Genomic DNA, 22912 nt, shown 5'->3' with positions numbered 1-22912 from the left:
TTTAAAAAAGTATTCAAATATGTTGAACCAAAAATAATACTTTTAGGTGGAGATGAGAATTGGACAGAGCAATTTGCATACTATGTACCTGTGAAAGAGACATTGAAGTGTCTGTTAAATTCTGAGGTTGGGAGGAATTGCATTTCGATGCACCTGCCTGAAACAAACTCTACTGATACACTTTGTGATTGCTCAGATGGCCAAATACTGAAGTGCAGAGATTTCTCTCAAGACAACCCAAGCCTCCAGCTACTACTCTATCAGGATGCTTTTGAGGTGGTTAACCCTTTAGGTTCTGCACGAAAGAAACACAAAATTTTGGCTGTATACCTCTCTCTTGTTAATTTGCCAGCTCATCTCAGGTCAAACACCGAACATATACAGCTGGTTATGTTCTGCAGAGAGAAAGACTTTAAAGACTTCGCCATGAAAGTGTTTTCTCAGAGCTAGTAGCAGACCTGAAAGACCTTGAGGAAAATGGAATTACTTTGTCAGATCAATCTGTTATAAAAGGCACTCTTTACTGCATTGCTGGAGACAATTTGGGATCCCACTGCATTGGTGGATTCACTGAAAATTTTAGTCAGTCCAGCTATTTTTGCAGGTAATGTCTAATTACTAAAGAGGAATTCCAGAGTGTTGACCCAAATGTATGCGGTCCACTATGCACTGTTGAGGGCTACAGTGCTGCTGTTAACCAGTTACAGACCGAAAATGCAACAGTTCAAGGCATAAAGTTTGATTCAGTTTTCAACTCTTTGAAGAACTTTAAAGTGTGCCAACCTGGCTTGCCACCTTGCCTTGGTCACGATATTTTTGAAGGCGTGTTATCTTATGATGTTGCTATTTACATCAAGCACTTAGCTAAGAAGAAGTGGTTCACTTACCCAATTCTTAACCGTCGAATCAGGCAGTTCAAATATAATGGCTCTGATGCTTTCACAAAACCTTGTGAGGTCAGTTCACATGGACCTAAGCTGGCAGGTCAGGCCATTCAAAATTGGAATTTTTTATGGCTTCTACCTGTTATACTTGGTGATAGAGTGCTGGATCCTGCAGATGAGGTTGGCAATTAACTCTACAGCTAAAGGACATTGTTGAACTGATTTGTGCTCAGAAAATCTCAGTGTCACAGGTTGCTTATTTGGATGTTCTTATCCAAGAATACTTGGAGTCTAGAAAAGCAGCTTTTCCAGAAGTGAATCTAAAACCAAAACATCATTACCTGCGACACTATCCAGGTCTGATACTCAAATTTGGTCCGTTGATCAGATTATGGACAATGAGATTTGAAAGTAAACATAGTTACTTCAAAAGATGTGCCAGACATTTGAAGAATTTTACAAATTTGTCTTGCACCCTTTCTGAAAGGCATTAATTGTTTCAGGCCTATTCGACAGTTGGGTCTTGTCCCCCATTTTTGCGAATGAAAGATTGTTCCCCATTTTATTCTGAGCTTTACAGTGAAACTGTCAAAGATGCAGGCAGTCAGTTCAGCCTCAGTGAAACAGAAACAAGGGTTTCTGTGGAAATACAGTATAAAGGAACTGTATTCAAAAAGGGCCAACTGTTTGTCATTAGAAATGATGAGACACTGGAGTTTGGTGAACTTTTGCTCATGTTTATCACAGAGGAGCGTGTTGATTTGCTGACCAGGGTGTTCATAGCCGATTTTCTTCCTGAGTATCATTTGTACTCGCTAAGAAACACCAGTGAAAGGTTCACTGTCTGAACATTGAGGACTTGCCTGACTTTTACCCACTGACGTCGTACATGTTGCAAGGATGTAGGGTAACACAGCGTAGTCCACTGAAACACAGCGTAGTGTCTCATTAGGTCAATACAAGTCTTGCATTGTTGTAACATTGGGTTGTATTGATAATCGATGCTAAAACTAAAATAATACAAACCAAAATGTGATATTTTTTGCATCATAACATTTCACTGTTTGTTGTTTGTACAGCTGAACAGACCCCACATATTGAAGGTATAGTTGACCCAAAAATGAAATTTCTGTCATTATTTACACACCATCAAGCTGTTACAAACCTGTATGAATTTCTTTCTTCTATTGGACATAAAAGAAGATATTTTGAAGAATGTGTGTAACCAAACATAGTATGAAAAAAATACTGTGAAAGTCAATGGGCACCAGTAACTGTTTGGTTACATTCTTCAAAATATCTTCTTTTATGCTCAACAGAAGAAAGAAACTCGTACAGGTTTGTAACAGCTTGATGGTGTGTAAATGATGACAGAAATTTCATTTTTGGGACAACTATACCTTTAATAAATTTTAGAGACACCAAATTGATGATTTTTCTCTGTTTTAGTCATGGATGAATCAGAGCAAAGCAATGTAACCAGTGCAATTGCTGAGTTACTCAAAGATCTTTCATCCTCGGTGCTGCAATCAGTTGTGGAGACACTGAATTCACTTGGAGTAACATCACCTGAAGATTTTCAATATGTTCAGGAATCAGATCTCCTGCCAGTATTACGACCCATTCAGGCCAGAAAACTTGTATCTGCCTGGAGCCAGATCAGTAAGTACATTTCATCTTATGATTTCATAATGTATAAAAAATTTTCCTAAATAATCTGTTTTCATAAGTGATCAAATAAATGTCATTTTTTTTACCTCTTTGTCTTTTTAGAACAAAGTGCTGATTGCTTGTCAAGTTCTAGAGAGAGCAGCAGTGCTCCATGTTCATCATCCCCATCATGTGGCAAGGCTTCCAGAGTTGTTTCGGACTGGGCCGACAGTTTTAAAATTCCATGGCAGAAGTTTCCAGAAGTATTGACTCAATGTTTAGAAAGGAAGAAAAGACCAAATCCAAGATTGCGACGAGATATGGTCAGAATTGTCGTGTCTGAAATGAAGGTATGTGACTGTCCCAGTAAACAAAGCTCTACAGCCATTGCCAAAAAGATTGTGGCCAAATACCCTGCAGGATGTTATCGAAGGTGATATAATTGGTTCAGGGTATAACTCGATGGTCAAGCAGATTCAGAATCGCATAGAAAAATGTGAAGAGACCCAACGTGCCAAAAATCAGAAAATGCAACAGAACAGAAGAATCTGACACAGAGGAGATTCCTGCTGAAAAAAGGGCAGCGGTTCAAGACACTTATGGCTGTGTGAATTGGGATTTAAAATTTATGCTGCACAATGAGACTAAAGAGAGCCAGTTGGATAAACAAGAACGGATGAAGATCATGTCTAAAACAACAAATGTTGACCCAGAAGAAGTTCGCAACCTTCTGAAAGCAACATACTACTCTCAATGCAAATATATAAACAACGGAGCAAGCATACAACAGCTTTGTGAGAACTGGCCTTTTCTATTTCAAGAGGTTGGTAAGTGTGTACACTTCAAGCAGCTAACCGGAATTGATCTGAAGGAGATGTTCCTTAAAAGCTTGGATAAAAAAGGACAGCGGCTCCTGAACTTTCTTAAAACAGTTGGTGCAGAAAAGAAGACAAAAGTACTGCAAGCTGCTGCAAAACTAGAAGTTACGAGGTGTCAAACTGAGGGATGCAGTGAAGATTTGAAAGATGTGGTGCTGCTTCTGCTTGCCTACTTTGATGAAAAGGAAGAGGTGGTGTTTCATTATGTGGAAGAGTCTTGCCTTGTCGAAGATGTGGAGGTAGACAAGTTACCAGCAACACCCTGCATCATTGTCTGTGGTAAGTTTGAACGAATACAATTTAGTGTCATATTAAAAAATTTAAAGGGATAGTTCACCCAAAAATGAAAATTGTCATCATTTACTCACCCTCATTTTGTTCCAAACCTGTATAAATGTCTTTATGAATGGCTGGTTGTGAATGTCAGCACACTGAGATTAAAGCTCCAAAATATATTAAAACCAAAGGCATTTTATTGTTTGTTTTTGTCTGTAGTCTCTTCCTGCTACACATCAAAACTATTCATGCTGAGCATCGACCAAAAGATTACAACTCCGCACATTTCTAAATTTATCTCTGCATTGTGCATGATGTTTGGCAGTTACTACTGTTTTAACATTCATTACCCTTTGGAACTGGGTTCTACTCTGGAGTTCATGCAAAGGTAGGCATTAAACCATTTTTTTACATGAAACTTGTGGTAACAATTTACAGTAAGGTCTCATTTGTTAACATTAGGTAATGTACTAACTAACAATGGGAATTGCATTTGTAACAGTATTTAATCTTTGTTTTTGTAAGAAAAATACAGTTGTTCATTGTTTGTTCATGTTAGTTCACAATACATTAACTAATGTTGAAAGTAACATTAGTTCATGTTAAAGGGTTAGTTAAATTCTGTAAATTGTCATTAATTACTCTCCCTCATGTCGTTCCAAACCCGTAAGACTTTCGTTCAAGTTTGGAACACAAATGGAGATATTTTTAATGAAACCTGAGAGCTTTCTGTCCCTCCATTGACCGCTACGCAACTACCACTTTCAAGGTCCAGAAAGGTAGTAAAAACATCATTAAAGTAATCCATGTGACTCCAGTGGATTAACCTCAATTTATGAAGCATCACGATTGCTTTGTTTGTGCAAAAGAGCATCATTTACTACTTTATTTAAAATTGTGTTCACACAATGTCTGCTCTCGCATCCATACAACACGTGTCATGATGCTCTCATGAACAAGTGTTACAGATCAATATTTTTGTAAATAAAGTGATAAATTGTTTTTTGCCCAAACAAAGCACTCATGTTGCTTCATAAAATTGAAGTTAAACCACTGGAATCACATGATTGCTTTAATTATGTCTTTAACTACCTTACTGGGGCTTGAAAGTGGTCGTTGTGTAGCTGTCAGTGGAGGGAGAGAAAGCTCTCAGATTTCATTAAATTCTTCATTTGTGTCCAGAAGATGAACTAAAGTCTTATGGGTTTGGAACAACATGAGGGTGAGTAATTAATGTTAACTTGTGTCATGTGTATTCTGTTGATTCATGTCTTTTATTTTGAAATGTTTAGTTCTTGTTTCCCTTGTCATGTGATTCCTGTTTTCCCTCCATGTTCATGTGTCATGTTTTCATTGGTTTATTGTTTAATTATCTTGTTATCAGTTCTGTTTGTTCATTGGTTTATGTTCCCCCATGTCCATGTATTTAAGCCTCATGTTTTCCATTGTGTAGTTGTCTAGTATTGAATGTGATGGTATGTGTTTAGTCAAGCCATAGTCAAGCCATAGTCAAGCCATAGTCAAGCCATAGTCAAGCCATAGTCAAGCCATAGTCAAGCCATAGTCAAGCCATAGTCAAGCCATAGTCAAGCCATAGTCAAGCCATAGTCAAGCCATAGTCAAGCCATAGTCAAGCTCATGTTTTGTTTTGTAGTCAGGGTTACTGGTTCACATTTGTAAATAAACTGCACTTGGGTTCTTCATCTTCACGTCATCTTCGTCTTTGTCATCATTGTCAGCAGCCAGCATACGTTACGACTTGTTGTAAAGTGTTACGGAAATTGTTCAACTTTTCACTCAAAAATGGAACATTGACTAGATGGTGAGAAAATAATGACATTCTAAAAACTGACAATCACAAATTATATATTTTAAAGAATGTTACAATGCATAAAAGTTGACTAATAAATGACTTCCTTTACAATGGTACTCTCTAAATAGTACACTAAAGTTTTGTTGTGGTTAAAGGTATAGTTCACCCAAAAATGAAAATTCTGTCATTACCCAGCAAACATCGGTCAGACGACAACGTCGTGTCCCTGGCCAAAAATAGTCGTGGTAGGACGGTGTAAATCAATAAAACATTTGTAACATTGAACATTTCTTAAAAATGCATTCAGATATGTTTCATAACTTTCATTTTGGAACTATTTTTCAACCATGATGGGACATGTCAGAGGGACGTCTTTTCAACGGTCATTAAACATCCAAATGGTTGCTGGGTATTTACTCACCCTCAAGAGGTTCCAAACCTGTTTCTTCTGCTGAACACAAAAGATATTTAGAAAAATATGGGTTACCAGACAGTTTCTAGTCCCTATTGACTTCCATAGTAATTTTTTTCCCATATTATGGAAGTCAATGGGCACCAGTAACTGTTTGGTTACCCACATGTTCAACAGAAGAAAGAAATTCATACAGGTTTGGAACAACTTGAGGGTGAGTAAATGATGACATAATTTTCATTTTTTGGTGAACTAACACTTTAATCAGTGTATATTTGTGAGCAACAAATTCAGTCATTCAGTTCTCTTTTTAAGGTGCTTCTTCAGCATAAACCCAGAGAAGGGCACCAAAGTTGAACCGAGGTAAAACAAAAAACAGCTCCCAGTGAACCCCCAAGTCCTTACACTCATAGCAGACCTTGCTGATCATGAATGGAGAGCAGATTAATGTTGGACAAAACCTTTTTGACAGATGTTTGAAGATTACGTTGGCACTGAGAATGTTTTACAACTTTGTGTTATCTGGATTTACACTGAAAGATGCTTGAACTTTGAATGTCGAAAACTACTTAAATGTGAGTCCTCTTAGAAAGCTATTTTTGGCTTATATACTGTTTTGTACTTATAGTACGTATGGTACTATACCAGTAATGATTTGAGCAGCCAACAAAACATTGTGTGTACCTAAAATAAAATGTCTTTTTTTTTTTTTTTTTGTATAGTTATGCTTTTCATGTCCTTTCAATTTATACATTTAAGTTTTCCTACAGGAAGTTTTGTTTTGTGCATCTGAGATTGTAAAAAGCTGTATGTTAATGCTTTCCAAGCATTTGGTTCATGATTAATCCATTCTGTTAATAGAATGGTGTGCTGTCTTGTTCAGGTTATTGAATGTGTGGCTTTCTGGTAAAGATTGCAATTATTCAAAATGTTTGTTCTGCAAGTTGAAGCGAACAGGGAGTACATTCTTTTACTGCTGTTTTAAGGAGAAGAATATGGTTGTCCAAAGTATGTATTTACTATGTTTGTGGTATTTAAATAAAAAAGTGTATTTGCTTTTCATACCAGTTCTGAATGTTTTTTTTTTTTTTTTTTTTTTTTTTTGTTATGGCAACCAAAACTGCAAGTTTTTACCGTAAATGTTTGTTCACTTTTAGGTATACCGTAAACAGAAGAACATTTCAACCGTATTTTTTACGGTAGATTTCTGGCAACCACAGCTGCCAGTTTTTTTTTACCGTAAATTTTACGAGATTTTTTTTACAGTGTACCTATAAATAGTAAATCCAGAGAAACTGATAATTTTTGCAGTGATCTAATAATTTTTTTCCAGAGCTGTATTTTACAAATATGTAGTTTTGCACAACTCTAGTTATAATAAGTTACATCAGTAGTAGTAGTATCAAGGATGACTACAAAAAAGTAGTATAGATTTTTCACTTTTGCTTTAAAACATGTTCTTCCCACAATTCCAAAGAACTTTTAAAGATCTCTATCTGCAGGAGACTTATTGGAATATCCAGCTTTATCCTGCCTTTAAAATAAGCTGTAAAAAATTCCAACCACACTCCATTATTCAAACTTGGCAGAACCTTCATTTGTATTCTCCGCTAAACTCCTGAGTTACGCTACAACAGATGCATGTAATGAAAGCCGTTTGTTTTTTCAGAAGTCTTTTGTTATTAAGGTGTAAAGTATTTATATGCTTCTGCATGGTAAAAAGAGACTTAAGATGTGTGGTACACTTCTTATTAAACCAGCGAGCAAGCAGCTCAGCCAGAGATTCTTTAATTTTAGAGATGACAACCTCTGCGGTTCTATCATAGAAGAGCGCGTAACTGTCAACTAGCATATTACGACAGTAAGTCACCGTTTGCGGTTACCATACAAATGAGCCGTAAACTGACACCTACCTGTCACAAAATCATCCGTGACTTCTCTTATAAAACATCAATTTATCGTAGTAAACTCCACAACCAGTTCATTCCAAAAGGATTGTTTAGTGTAAAACATGCTGAACATTAACAGACACGTGGTCAGTTCATTAAGTGATGAGCCATTTCCACTAGTGGTGCACTGATAAGGAAATTTGAGGCAGATACCAATTTTTCTTAAAGTGCCCTATGCCACACTTTTGCTAGTTATATGCTGCGGTTATATGTTTATGCCCCACACAGTAAAATTACAGTAACAACTCCATTTGTTAACATTATTTAACAACATTACTGTAGTTAACATTAACTAATGAACTTAATGTCAGTTACAACATATACTATTAAATTTTTAAAATCAAAAGTTGTATTAGTTAATGCACATAAATGCACTATGAACTAACAATGAACAATTGTATTTTTATTAACTAACATTATGACTAATAAATGCTGTAAAAATATATTGTTCATTGTTTGTTCATGATACCTGATGCATTAACTAATGTTAAAGAAATGAAACCTTTTTATTAAGTGTTACCAAAATTACATTAAAATTACATTAATTGTGAATTGCTAACATTGTTTTGAAACAGTTATGAATAGTTCTGCTGTCAATATCAAAAGGTCATTGTGACATACTGGTAAGCAGTGAAAACCATGAGAGCATCACACACAGCAGAGATATGTTAAAAAATAAGAAAAATATATCTTATTACAAGCTCTAAAACCGCTCCAGTGAGAAATAATGAATATCTATGATTTGTTTACAGATTTGCTGTAACACAAATCACTAATTATTAAGCAAATGCGTGAAGATACGGTGCCATTATGGTTAAAATGTAATTGCAGTGATTAGTGTTAATGTGACCAACATTAATCTGATTTAAAGTGGGATCCTCACAGAATAGCGCTGAGATGAGTGACTGAGATATTGAGAGAACCTTGAGAGCGCGCATGTTTGACACCGCGAGTGAGCATATTGAAGGGAGTGAAGCTGAAAGTGCTCATTATCGCACAAACAGTCTCTATCGCTCAACACAACATCTGATTGTCACGACTCACGTTACATCACGTGTACTCAGATTTGTATTCGTATATTTATTTGTTGTTTGTTTAGTTTTTATATCCATTAGCAGCCTCTTTATCCTCTTCCTGCTCACTGTGCAATGAGTCAGAATTACTACGGTAATGACTAATGGTGTATTGGCAACTTAATATTCATACATGTGTAATTCTTACACATTTTTAAAAACAAAACTGCATATTCATGTGAATTACATCATGTCTGAAAATTCATGAATGCTTACAACTGCCAACAACTCACCCTCCAAAGGCCACTGTCATGTAGGGCTGCAACTAACGATTATTTTGATAATTGATTAATCTTCGATTATTTCTTCAGTTAATCGGATAAATAACGAAATTTCCTGTATTTTATTCAAATGTTCTTTAAGAAACAGAAATGATAAAGGGCGTAAGGATTTGGTTTGGTTTAAGGTACTGAATGATTCTATACTCTCACAAAACTTTGAACAAAGCCTAAATTGTTATGTTTGATATTTATTATTATTACTTTCAGGACATATGCAAAACAGCTCCTTTACTTGTAAAACTTAAAAAGTACTGTTTATTAAAGAGTAAAATTATCCATCAGGGATGGAGTGGGACAAAAAAAATCAGCCCAGCAAAGGGCAATGGTGACACCAGAATAGAAATATTAATAATTCTGCCCAGCTGAAAAATACATAATTATGTTAGATACATATGCTTGTACACTGTCACTGATTACATACATTAAGTATTTTAAATTAATATTGCAAGTTTTAAAACCATATTGTCACTGATTACATGTTTCTAAAGTATTATTTTAAAAAAAAATTTTTTTTAGGGTAGTGCATGCTTATCCATTAAAATAATGTTTGCCATAATTTTAATTTACTGGTGAAATCAGACATTACATTTGGCACTATCAGACTATCAAATATCAGGGCCCTTAGCATTATTATACATTATATTCAGTATACAGTTTAACATAGTACAATCATCTACAAACGCAGTGCAGATTCACTCTTGTGCTGAAAAGTCTCCTCCTGGTGCTCATAGTATTACATGCGGTTACATAATTAGAAACAATCTAAAACACTTCAAAAACCGGCACACATGATAATGACATCCATGAAAGCTGCACGATTGATTACATTGAAACTGAAAGCACGGTATGATGTTGCATGAGTTTAATCAAAATGATTGCTCTCCCTTTCTCCATTGCGATCGGTTTGATTGACATGGATGCGCGCGCTCGTTTGCGCAGTTAAGTTTAATGGAGACTCGCATGTGGTAAAAACATACAGTTTTCTAATTCTAGGCCCGATCGCCAATCACAGATCTAAGACAAAAATCGGCCGATTTCGATCAGTGGCTGATCGATCGGTGCACCCATAGTTTCCACACAAAAGCAGTTTATTTGTGTCCTTGCCAGTGTTCCACCATAGAAGGTCTATGGGTGCGCCGCGTTATGCTATTTTAGGCTAAGCTTGTAGGCTCCCCTATTAAAAGGGTTCTGGCTCAGCCTTCCACACGCGCTCTTTCGCTCAATGACAGCTCGACCATGCGCAACAGAATGCAGGGATATCGAGAATGGTTTTTCAAAGTTTTAAACTACGTTTAACTTGACACAGCTTCCTAAAAACACAGTGCTTATCACTAGAGGCACTGAAAACTAGTAAGATGCAATGCAACCAAAGTGAGACGTCTGTCTGATGCACGAGTACATAAACCAACAATCAAAAATAGAGCAGAGGAAAGTAGGCCAATAATAGGAATATGTTGAATGATATGGAAATCAGTAAATATCACAAACAATACATGTATACTTTTAAAACCACTTTTTTTACACATTATATATATATATATATTCATTATTTTAAATCACCTTTATTTGAGGGCTTTTCTCAGTAACTATTGGTATGCGATTAAATGCGATTCATTAATTAGCACATCATGTCATTTATTCCACTAAAACTTTTAATCGATTGACAGCTCTAGTTTTTAAAAGTTGTTTAATCAATTAGTCAATAATCAGGCAAAAAAAAAAAAAAAAAAAAAAATTCTAAATTTAGTACATTCTATTGCATAACAATGATATATCAAATACTCATGAGTGTTCAAAGACACACACACATTTACACAGAGAGCTGCTGGTACTGGGAATAACTTCACAGAATGCACTTAATGGCAAAACTTCAAAGACATCTTTGTTCTGCATTAGACAGACAGAGCAGAGGTAGGACACAAAACACTGCCGTTGAGAGAGGGGGGGGGCGTTAGAGAAAAGGCATTACAGGGGATAAAATCTGAAAACATATCCCTGATAAAACACAACTGAAAGTGCACAGGCATTTTCCTGGCAGAACTTTGCCGATTTACATTTCATGCTGTTCTTCTCTCTGTAGCAAGCCTGAAAAAGCTCAGCCCTGGGTGTAAGGGAGACAGTCAGATTATCCTAAAAGCACAGCTCTGCGCTTAAGTATAACATCAATTCTCAGTGCTTGATATGAGGTGCGAGAGACTGCACAGCAAGTCAGGTGTCCTGCCTCATACCCTCTGGGCTCGCTCCTTCTGCTCTTTCTCCTGGGCCAGGAAGGCATCCAGCTTTTGCTGTACAGACATCAACTTCTCTGGGTTCACCCTGCTCAACAAATCAACAAAAATCAGTCAGTTCTCACTGGACTTTGACTTAAAGGTGACGTGTGTAATTTCTGCACCACTAGCATCACCAAATGGAACTGCAAAAATAGCGAGTAATTTCAAACAGGCTTTCCAAACACTCCTGTCTTTCATTGGTAGGACAAATACATTAGTCCTGTCCCAAATTCATTCAATTGGTTCAATCAATAGCCACTTTTCCACAATCGGGCCGAGTTCTGAGCACGATATGGAATGGTTACAGTAGCATTTCCACTGGAGCATGGTTTGGCATGGCACAACTATAAACAATTCTAGGCACGGTTAGCTAACCGTACTCAACCGTGCTGGTGGAATAGCTTCAGTATGTGGCGACTTCTCTAGTGTATCTTCATGATTTTATTATTATGGTTTAGTATTGTAGCCTACATTTATTTTTCTACAACCCTTTTTCATCAAGGAAGTAGATTTCTAGCTCATTAAACTCAAAATACATCAATATACTCTCATATACTATTTTCATATAATACGTGTATAACATTTTGTAAATAAATTTCATTTTTAGCTAGTCTGGGAACTTTTACCTCTCTGCATGCTTGTGTTCGGTGGTAAACACAAGCCCTCAGCAAATTATGGTAAACCTCGCACCTTTTACTCTTTACTTTTCTTTTTGTGACATCGTCTGTGTACTGTTTGTTAGCAGAGTAAAACCAGGGAAAATAGCAGTCCTAAAAACTGTAATGTGCGATCATCCTCCATAGTGCACTAGCTCCAATGTTTACTTTATAATGCCGTCGCCAAAAGACAGATCTGTTAAGTACCTTCTCCTGATTTCACCACCATACCACTGTGGAAAAAGAAACCTTAAAGGGATAGTTCACCCAAAATTGAAAATTCTCTCATTATTCACTTACCCTGATGCCATCCCAGATTTGTATGACTGTCTTTCTTCAGCAGAACAAAAAGATATTTAGAAAAAGATAGAGCTCTGTCAGGTCCTTATAATGCAAGTAAACAGGTGCCAGCACTTTGACAGTCCAAAAGTCACATTTAGGCAGCATAAAAGTAATCCATGCAACTCAATGAATGTCTTCTGAAGCAAATCGATACGTCTGTGTAAAAAATAAATTGATAATTAAAACGTTATAAACTTAAAAATAGCTTCCTGCAAGCAGTTGATGCATCTGCATCAACTCGCATGACATAAGCGCAAGAGGAAGAGGCACTTATTTACAACAAAAGAACAAACGTCATGCGAGAGTTCGGACATTTCAAACAGCATCAGAGCCCTGGACGGAAGCGCAAATTTAAAAGTTAAAAATGTTTTAATTATCGACTTCTTACATAAACCTATCCATTCACTCAGAAGACATTCATTGATCGACTGGAGTAAATTGGATTACTTTTATACTGCCTAAATGTGACTTTTGGACCGTCAAAGTGCTGGCACCAGTTTAATTGCATTATAAGGACCTGACAGAGCTCCATCTTCTTCTAAAAATCTTCATTTGTGTTCTACTGAAGACAGTCATAAACATCTGGGATGGCATCAGGGTAAGTGAATAATGAGAGAATTTAAATATTTGGGTGAACTATTCCTTTAACCAAGCCAGCTGGCTCGGAGCAGCACAGTTTGGAAATGAGAACCGTTCAGCCCAATGGTGGAAAAGCGACTAATGTTGCTATATAGGGCTGCTCAAGGTACTCAAACAAACAGAGCAATATTTTGATAGCACTGCAGACACATAATGTTTACACTTTTCAGGTAAATCCAACAACCAATGGCTTACAGTTGTCTTTGCATTTTAATCTTGGAAAGGACCAAGTAGTTTTGAAAAATTACACACCTCAGCTTGAACAATACAAGTCAACATGAAATAAAAATTCACAACAAATTTTAGATATCGTACATATTTCAACATATTTCCAGAATATTCAATAAGAGAGAGAAGAAAAAATACACGTAGGATAGGTCTTGATTGAATCCATAATTGATTGTGAAAAGTGTCTGTTCTGTACCAAAATAAATCCAAACTTGAATGTGAGTTTGCAGTCGACTGTGGAGGTCTACTACCTCCCCACAACAGCGGCATTTGTACATGAATACATTTACAAAGATAATATCAAATATACAGTAATGTCCAGCAAAAGGAGACAATGATTTCAGTTGCATATTCGCTGCAGACATCATTGATCATCATGATCACATGATAATAGGCTCTCGCTGGGAATTGAGCTGCCAGCTTTCATTGTAACACATGGCATCCTCTATTCCTCCTAAAAAAAACACACACAGTCCTCTCTGCAAAACGGGCTACATGTCACATACTCTATGTGACTACTTTCAATTCAAAATCCCACTTCTTATTTTCCCCATCCTATTGGTTGTATGCAGTCACGCAGGAAGAAAAGAGGCACTCACTGGATTTTGTTAATGGGAACTTCTTTTTTCTTGAAGCTGTGCAATCAAGCCCTTCTCCTCTGAGGGCAACAGGATCAAAAGAGACTCACCACCCTTCTTGCACCTGCATAGAGAGAACACCAGAGGAGATTTCTGAAGAATGTTGAGGCTGCTTTTTTTCCCATACAATGAAAGTTAATGAGGACTGAGGCTGTCCCTAGCATCTCCTTTTTTGTTTCACAGAAGAAAGTCATATGGGTTTGGGGATGAAAAGATATGAGGGTGAGTATCACTTTTTTTAGGTGAAGTATCACTTTAAGACTAAATGTCTCACCAGGTGGTCTGCCGCAATACAGCCTTATCACACCAATATTTTTTCTCTTTTTATTTAAACACAGCTTTGTGAGAGCTCATGTTAAAGCTTGTGAGCTTTCTGCTGAGGGCGGTGATCTATGTGAAGGGGAGTTACAGAGAATATCGATTCCACACTGAAAAGACAAGTGTAGCACAGAGAGAGAGAGAGAGAGAGAGGCCGGCAGGTGTGTGCTGTCTTGCTCTAAGCACTAAGAATTTGACAACTCTGCATAGCTTCAGAGGTGAGGACTGCAGTTACATACTTGCCCTCAAGGTGAGATTGTAACAAGTGAAGCCAGAGTCCAAAAATAGAATATCTCTGTCATTAAACTGTTACGGGCAATGTATGTCAAAACAAAAACTGTGCAGCTACAGCTGCTACCAATCTGACTGAATTTAATTTCAGAGATTTAGTGTTACAAGGCATCAGTGAAGAAAGACTGAAAATGTTTTTCCCATGAGCAACTAACAAGATAAAATGTTTATCTAATTAAAAGCCATTATTGACCATAATTTTCAACACCTCAGTTTAACTAATTTTGTTATTAATAACCAACCTCAAAAAAAATAATAAAAAAATAAAAAATAAAAAAAAAAAGAGAGAACAAAATACAATCAGATGAAGCACATTTATTTAATTCACTGGATTATCCATAAACACGCATTACCACATGGGTATTAAAATAAAAAAATATATTTTTGTTACATTTCAAGCAAAAAATAACTATAGTGTGATATATAATGTTATCATGATATAAAATTATTAATTATTCACTTAGGATTTTTACAGAGCCCCTTTGAGCACAGAGGAAATTTATTTTCTGAAACAGTTTTGCATTCCTGTGCACTAGTTTGATATATCCATCCCTTACAAACATTAACCATCTTTTTACTACAGTAACCATAGTTACTATAGTAACTAGTAACCACATAGTTAGTAACTAATAACAACGGTATTTGTAGTAAAAACAAACAAATATTTTCCATGGCTATCCTACTGTACAGCAACCATTTTTAACCATGATATTCATTGCAAAACCATAATAATCATTCTGGAAAAAACAAAACAAAACAAAAACAAAAACAAAAAACAAAAACAACAACAAATATTTTTCCACAATAAATAAATAAATAAATAAATAAATAAAATCTAGTCCAACGGTTTCACTATAGTCAAATTACATTAACCATGACTACAGTAATTCTTTTTGGGAAGAAATTAACGATGGTGTTACTATAGTAAAAAAATGTTTTTGCATAATGATTATGATTTTTACTACCACCATTTTGGTTTTCCTGTATTACTACCATGATTTTACTACACATATCATGGTTAAAATATGGATACTGTAGTAAAATCATGGTTAACTTTTTGTGAGAACACAAAATTATTGCTAAGGAACACAAAACTATTTTAGAAAATAAAATCCCTCTTTTTCCTCTAAGGGGCTCTGTAGATTTCGGTCATGCTAATGTCCCCTCAATATTCCCCAATAAGTATACAGACTGAACAGAGCAAACCTGCCATCTAGTGTTCCATCTTAACAAACACCTGCAAGTGCTGTGTGTGAATTTCAAATATCTGTTAAAAATGTTATAATGCCATCAAATTAAAGCAGTAAAACACAGTTGTGTATCAGTGTTCCCTGGCTGTCCTCCCAACCCTGTGGATGTATGTGTTTGCATCTTCAGGGCAGTTAAACTGTAACACCCAGTTCACAGCTGGGAAATCTGAGAACAGAAACAAAATCTCAGTTACACCAACTTAAAGAATGTTTACAGCTCACTTTCCATGGAATTTTTTTCAATAATTTTAAACTAAAACAAGCCATGTTTTAAGAACAAGAGTCTACATTACCCAGTCCCCTGGCAGCAATATCTGTTGCAGAAAGGACAGCGATGGTTTTGCGGACAAATCGTTGTAAACCTTCACCCTCTTCATCTGCTGTTGTTTGCCGTGCAGAGCCAGTACGGAGATACCTGGACGTAAGTGGCAGAACACCCGGAACAGATACTGAACCTAGAAATACAGATAAGCAACAATGCATGTCAGCATGAAATTCACAGTACTAAGACTGATAACTCTTGTCAAACATATTGCAAATGCTAACACATTAAATATTTTTTAAAAGCAAATGACAAATATACTGGAAAACAATGGTAATTTTAATTTGTAAACAATAAACTTGGTTACCTCTTTACAGCAAGCAAAAAAGATTATGATCTTCTTCTGAAGGTGACTCCTCAAAAAAGAGTAGAGCATGTTGACCTTTTGGTGCAGCTCACACACCACATAGTTCTGCTCCAGAGTGGCAGGGGTACTGCAAAGAAGATCGGTTTATAAGATCTGCATCCATCGCAGTTCAATGTTCACGGTACAAGCACTCCAAAACCTTGAGACAATCACAGTGTATTAGAAAGGGATGCTGAGAACCGCAACACTTTGTTTGATGCTTATTCACTAATACATTGCATTAACTTATTGTTTCTTATGTGTGCATTACCTTAAATGCTGAGATAACTTACTGGGATGAGAAAGGCCAAGGTCTTTTCAGAGCCTGTCTTTGCAGCTCCAAGAACATCTCTCCCTTGCAAAGCAAAGCCAGTAGTCTGCCTCTGAATCTCTGTGGGCTGCCTGTACTGAGCCTCAAGAAGACCTATTGACATGATGAAGAGCATTATAAAGATTTAGAAAATACAATTACAGTAGCTGACACAAGTTACATAAATGTGAAATAAACAGAGTTCAAAAGTTGGGTGATCACCCAGAGTTTTCTTTGAAAGTGGAAAATCAGAGAACTTCACAGCCTCTTTGGGATTGATCTAAGAAACAAGTCATTTATGTGATATCAACTTTCACTATTGTCAGTTTTACTAAATCCTCCCATGTTCATATTACTCAAAAAGTTCATGTAACCAAGGGAACTTATATTAACTAAGTTGATTAAACTAAAAAACAGTGTCTTGTCAGGTTGACTTAATCCATTTGCGCTGGGTCATGCATATTTTTTGTTTGGTTACCTGAAAGTGGGCAGAGGATTTCTAGTTCCCAGCATGCTCTGCATGAGACTTTAAGAGACTTGAAATTAAGTGTTATTTTATGGGTCTTTGTGCAAGATGAATATACAGGGGAAGACTTGTTTGTATTTAGAAGAATTTCAGCTTATTGTAGTTTGGGGGAGGGGGTTCCCATCATGGTGAAGAGTGGAGCATGAGTATTTAACACATTACTTTATCCACCGAGTAATTGCTGTGCTAACCCTAAAATAGTGACTAAGTTGCACTCAGTAGTGCTTCGGACCAGCAAGTTTTTAGCATGCTAACATTTCACTTTACATGCACTAAAGAAAACGGTTAATTCCAGGGTTTGTGCAGAAAGTGCCGTTTTGAAACGTCATGTAAACAAGAACATTGATTTCCTTATGCCATTTAAGGGATTAAGAGAAAACGGTTTAACACACCTAGGTTACGTCCAGAGAACGCAGCTTATTGTGGTCATGTAAACGCATAAGCGGCGTTCTGATGGGTGTTTGGAACGCGTTTGTGGAACAGACCCGCATAACAAACGTCATAGGATGGAGCCCAACAACATGTCATTGCAGTGGAAAGAATTCAATATTTCAGGGAGTAAAGTGGGAAAATCAGTAAAATAGTGAAGTCTTCCTCAGATCCCATCTATGTTATTTACACAAGCGTTGCGGGAAAATTACGTTGCTGTGGAAAAAGATCCTTACTGATCGAGCCGCATGTATACAAGAGTAAAGAGTACGCCGTTTATACAGTGCATGTAAACGACAAAGCTGTTCCTTTACGATTCAGTACATTTGACACTGCGTCAAAAAGCTGACGCTAAGGGGAGTGTCCTACATGACCTAGTTGAAACCTTTCTACAATAACGCCAGTATTGATTATGGTGTTTTAGCCCCGCCCTTTTAGGTGCGAAGCTGTCCGGTCTAAAAGTGGGCAAGCAAACACCATTCCTCAGAATTTTCATCCTTCAAGACTAGGGCTGGAAAATGTAAGGAATTTTACAATTCCGGTTCCGATTCCTCTTACCGATTCCGGTTCCTTAACGGATCCAGTAACGAGTCCAATCATTCTTTTCATACTTTTTTTTGTTTTTTTTTTAAGAATGATTTAGAAATGCAATTCTTATTGCATTTACTACCCTCTGCTGTCTGTTACCAAATAATGAGATCATTTCAGATTTGTACAGAGCAGATATAACAAATGAGAAATACATTTAATACAGTTTTTGTAAAAGGTGTGTTTGCAGACCTTTTGGAGACATAAATACAATCCAATAATAGATCCTTACTTCTATTTTAAATAAAGAAATCTAAACCAACACAAAATGTGATGGCATATTTCATTAATTCGTTTATTTTATAAAATTCCACTTATTACAACAAAACTTGTGTATCTATAATTACACATTGTCATATGAATAACCAACTATTGATTTAATAGAGACACAGGTCAACATTAAATAAACAGTAACAGTTCCAGAGACAGTTCAGACTTGTGTTTTGTAGCCTACTGTTGTACTTCAGGATTGTGAGACTTCAAAAATTCTTATTTAATTTCGAGTTGGACATTCATAACTTGCACATCAGTATAAGATTACTTGTATACTGGAAGCACCATATGTTTTGCGCTGTTGATTCAAAAGAACCAGCTCCTGTTGAATGATTATTTCGGAAATCGAACTGTACCGGCAGCGCATATGTTTCACACTGTAAAAAGAGCCGGCTAGAGACTCGTCCGATTGGGAATGAAATATACTGGTAGAACTGTGTGTTTTACGTGGTAGAGTCAGTAGAGGGCAGCACTGCTGCAGAGATGCGCTGCTGGAAACACTGTCAGAGTATTTGTGGACAGTGTTCCAGCCACATCAGCAGAAAATTGCACACTGGAGAACTGTTAACGGAACCGAAAGTCACGAAGATCATATGATTCCGGTATTTTTTAAAGAATGGAACTGGTTCTGAACAAGAACCGGTTCTCGGTTCTCAACCCTATTCAAGACAGCGATTCATCTCTCGTCTTGAAGCCTTCTACTTCGCCGTCGACATACACGAGACAGCGGCGGGATCTTCATGACAACGAGAAGACTCTCTGATCCTCTGCAGTGTTCCGGCAAACATTTACTCCACCTCGCCACTTGATGCTTCGCTGGTGAACAGGCTGCTTCAGCATCCTGATTCCCTGCAGTGCTTCGGCAGGAGTTTTGTATCCTTAAGCTATTGTTGATATTGTGTGTGTGTGTGTGTGTGTGTGTGTGTATGTGTATATATATATATATATATATATATATATATATATATATATATATATAAATGAGCTGCTTACATGTTAGCGTCTTTTTAAAGATGTTGTTCCATAAGTGTTCCTTATGCGAGGGACACATCCAGCCATCAGATCAGCATGAGAGCTGCATTCGCTGTCTGGGCCACGCCCATGCAAAGACAGCTCTCATAGAAACAGACTGCCCTCACTGTGAGTGCATGAGTCTCAAAACGCTTCGCTCGCGAATCAGGAATATTCATCCTCCCGTGCCCTCCCAACCGCATCTTTTGTGACTCCCAAGGAATCACACGAGGAGGCATGGTGGGTCCGCAAGGTTGAGCAGGATGAATTTGAGGTGGCCCCTCAATCTCCATATGCTGCGTCTATGCCAATAGAATATTTGTGTGAAAAGCTTGACCTCGTGCTTGACATTTGAATCACGCACTTACGAAGCGTCCATTCAAAATGATTACCCCGACACTCCGCAGGCTGCCCCCGATCGGGCCGGAGAGTACCGGATACCGTTAAGTGTCAAGGGGGGTACTCACCAAGCATTGGTGGACACGGGTTGTAATCAAACCACTATCCACCAATGCTTGATTCAGCACGAGGCTTTGGGCACAGCTAAAACCATGAGGGTGAAGTATGTGCATGGGGATATTCACAACTACCCTGTGGTGACCCTTGTGATTAAATTTCAGGGAACAAAACATAAAGTGGAGGCCGCGGTTAGTTCCCGCCTCACCCATCCGCTGATTTTGGGGTTTTGAATTAGAAATGCATTAAAGGGAATATGCGTAGATGGGTCCTGCACTAAAGCTTCGTCTGCTCCATGTCAGAGCAGAGCCGTCGTGAAATGATGTTCCAGGTGGCATTATAATCGCATGGCGGGTCATCTAGGGGAAAGAAAGACACTGAACTGCCTAATAGCCCGTTTTTATTGGCCGGGCATTGGCGGCGATGTCTGCAGGTGGTGTGCGGCATGCCGCGAATGTCAGGTGGTGAATCCACCGGCCACCCCAAAAGCGCCATTGCGCCCTCTTCCACTGATCGAGGTCCCCTTCGAAAGAATTGGAATGGACCTCGTCGGGCATTAGAGCGGTCAGCACATGGACATCGCTTTATATTGGTCCTAGTGGACTATGCAACGCGATATCTGGAAGCAGTGCCTCTGTGCAACATCTCGGCACGCAGTATTCCGGAGGCACTCTTCAAAATAATCTCCCGGGTGGGTATTCCGTAAGAAATCCTCACCGATCAGGGCACAACTTTTATGTCACGGACACTATGCAAGCTTTATGAATTATTGGGCATTAAATCAATCTGCACCAGCGTTAACCATCCACAAACAGATGGCCTGGTGGAGCGATTTAATAAAACCCTTAAAAACATGATTCGTATGTTCGTGCACGAGGATGCTAGAAACTGGGCCGTTGGCTACAGTAGTCCCGAGAGGGCGGAGCTTGTGCCAGAGGTGAATACAAAACACAATCATTTCACCCCGGTCACTTGCGGAGACCACCTCTCACCGTATCAACTTGCAGAGGTTGCCAAGTTGCAAAAGGAGTTTGCAGACATGTTTTCCTCTCTACCGGGTCATACGAACCTCATATAGCACCACAGAGACCGAGCCAGAGGTGGTGGTACGTAGCCGTCCCTACCAATTGCCCGAGCACAAAAAGAAAATTGTCTGGGAAGAATTGGATGCAATGCTCGATATGGGGGTAATAGAGAAATCCCACAGCGATTGGTCCAGCCCGGTTGTTCTAGTTCCTAAGAGCGACAGGTCTGTACGGTTCTGTATGGATTATAGAAAAGTCAACGTGGTGTCTAAATCTGACGCATACCCAATGCCTCACGTTGATGAGTTGCTCGATCGGTTGGGCACTGCTCGATTTTATTCAACACTGGATTTGACAAAGGGTTATTGGCAGATCCCCTTGACACCAATTTCCCGTGAAAAAAACAGCCTTCTCCACGCCATTTGGATTACACCAATTTGTGATGTTTGTTTGTTTGGAGCCCCGGCTACATTTCAGCATCTCATGGACTGAATCCTCAGACCGCATTCGGCTTACGCCACTGCCTACTTAGATTACATCATCATTTACAGCAATGATTGGCAGCGGTACATGCAGCATCTGAGGGCGGTTTTGAGATCGCTGAGACGAGCGGGACTCACAGAAAACCCCAAGAAGTGCGCGATTGGGCGGGTGGAGTTACTGTATCTGAGGTTCCACTTGGGCCATGGGCAGGTACGTCCCCAAATTGACAAGACTGCAGTGATTGCAACCTGCCCAAGGCCCAAGACCAAAAAGTGGGTGAGACAGTTCTTGGGGCTGGCTGGCTATTATAGGAGATTCGTGCCTAATTATTCGGATGTCACCAGCCCGCTGACTGATCTCACTAAAAAGGGAGCTCCAGACCCAGTCCAGTGGACGGAGCAGTGTCAACAGGTGTTCATGCAGGTTAAAACCGCACTTTGCGGGGGGCCGCTTTTACATTCACCCGATTTCTCTCTCCCTTTTGTCTTGCAGACGGACACTACACACATATGTTGAGCGCACTCGCCAGTTCACACTGTCTGACCAGCTCTTTGTGTGCTATGGAGGATGCACCAAAGGAATGTCCATCTCCAAGCAAAGACTTTCTCACTGGATTGTTGATGCCATCGCCCTGGCTTACGAGTCGCAGGGTGCAAATTGCCCAATTGGTATTAAAGTACACTCAACTAGAGGCATGGCCTCTTCATGGGCATGGACGAATGGTGTATCCTTAAAGACATATGTTTTGCAGCAGGATGGTCTTCTCAAAACACATTCGCAAGGTTTTACAACCTAGATGTGACATCTGGCGTGTGGCATAGGCCAAACATACATTTATGCCCCTCTTAGTATGGGCTCCCTGTCATTTTACACAACCGCCTGCATTCAGGCCGTTGTATCTCCCAAAGTCACAAGCACTTTCATTACAGATAAAACTTCCTTCCTGACTGGGATCATGAAGGGGTTAATTCATACTATATGGCCATAGTTCATATATATATTCTGAGTGTTCCCCTCGTGGCTCACCATGAGGGTCATTCACTTGCAGCATACTCATGTTGGTCGTCATCCTGCGGGACTGCGGCGTCATGTTTCCTCTCTGGGAAGGTTATGTAGTGTAGTGCTGTTTGATGGGAATCTGTTCCCCATAGCATCAGCTTAGGGACACATTGTCATGTGTACTGAATCATAAGGAACTTCTCGGTTATGTATGTCATCTCGGTTCCCTGAGATGAAGGGAACGAGATATTGCGTAAGCTGGCCGCACTACGGACTCAGGGTTTTTTGAGGTGTGA

At 38.4% G+C, this 22912-nt stretch overlaps 1 pseudogene; it reads right to left on the bottom strand.

Moving 5' to 3' along the window:
- The window catches only part of LOC127430529 (probable ATP-dependent RNA helicase DDX10), a 60476-nt pseudogene extending 37769 nt beyond the window's left edge, over window positions 1–22707 (bottom strand).
- Window positions 22708–22912: the final 205 nt, after the last annotated feature.

This window comes from Myxocyprinus asiaticus, chromosome 40 (assembly GCF_019703515.2).
Source record: "Myxocyprinus asiaticus isolate MX2 ecotype Aquarium Trade chromosome 40, UBuf_Myxa_2, whole genome shotgun sequence".
Lineage (NCBI taxonomy): Eukaryota > Metazoa > Chordata > Actinopteri > Cypriniformes > Catostomidae > Myxocyprinus > Myxocyprinus asiaticus.
This window is presented reverse-complemented; position numbering and strand designations above follow the sequence as displayed.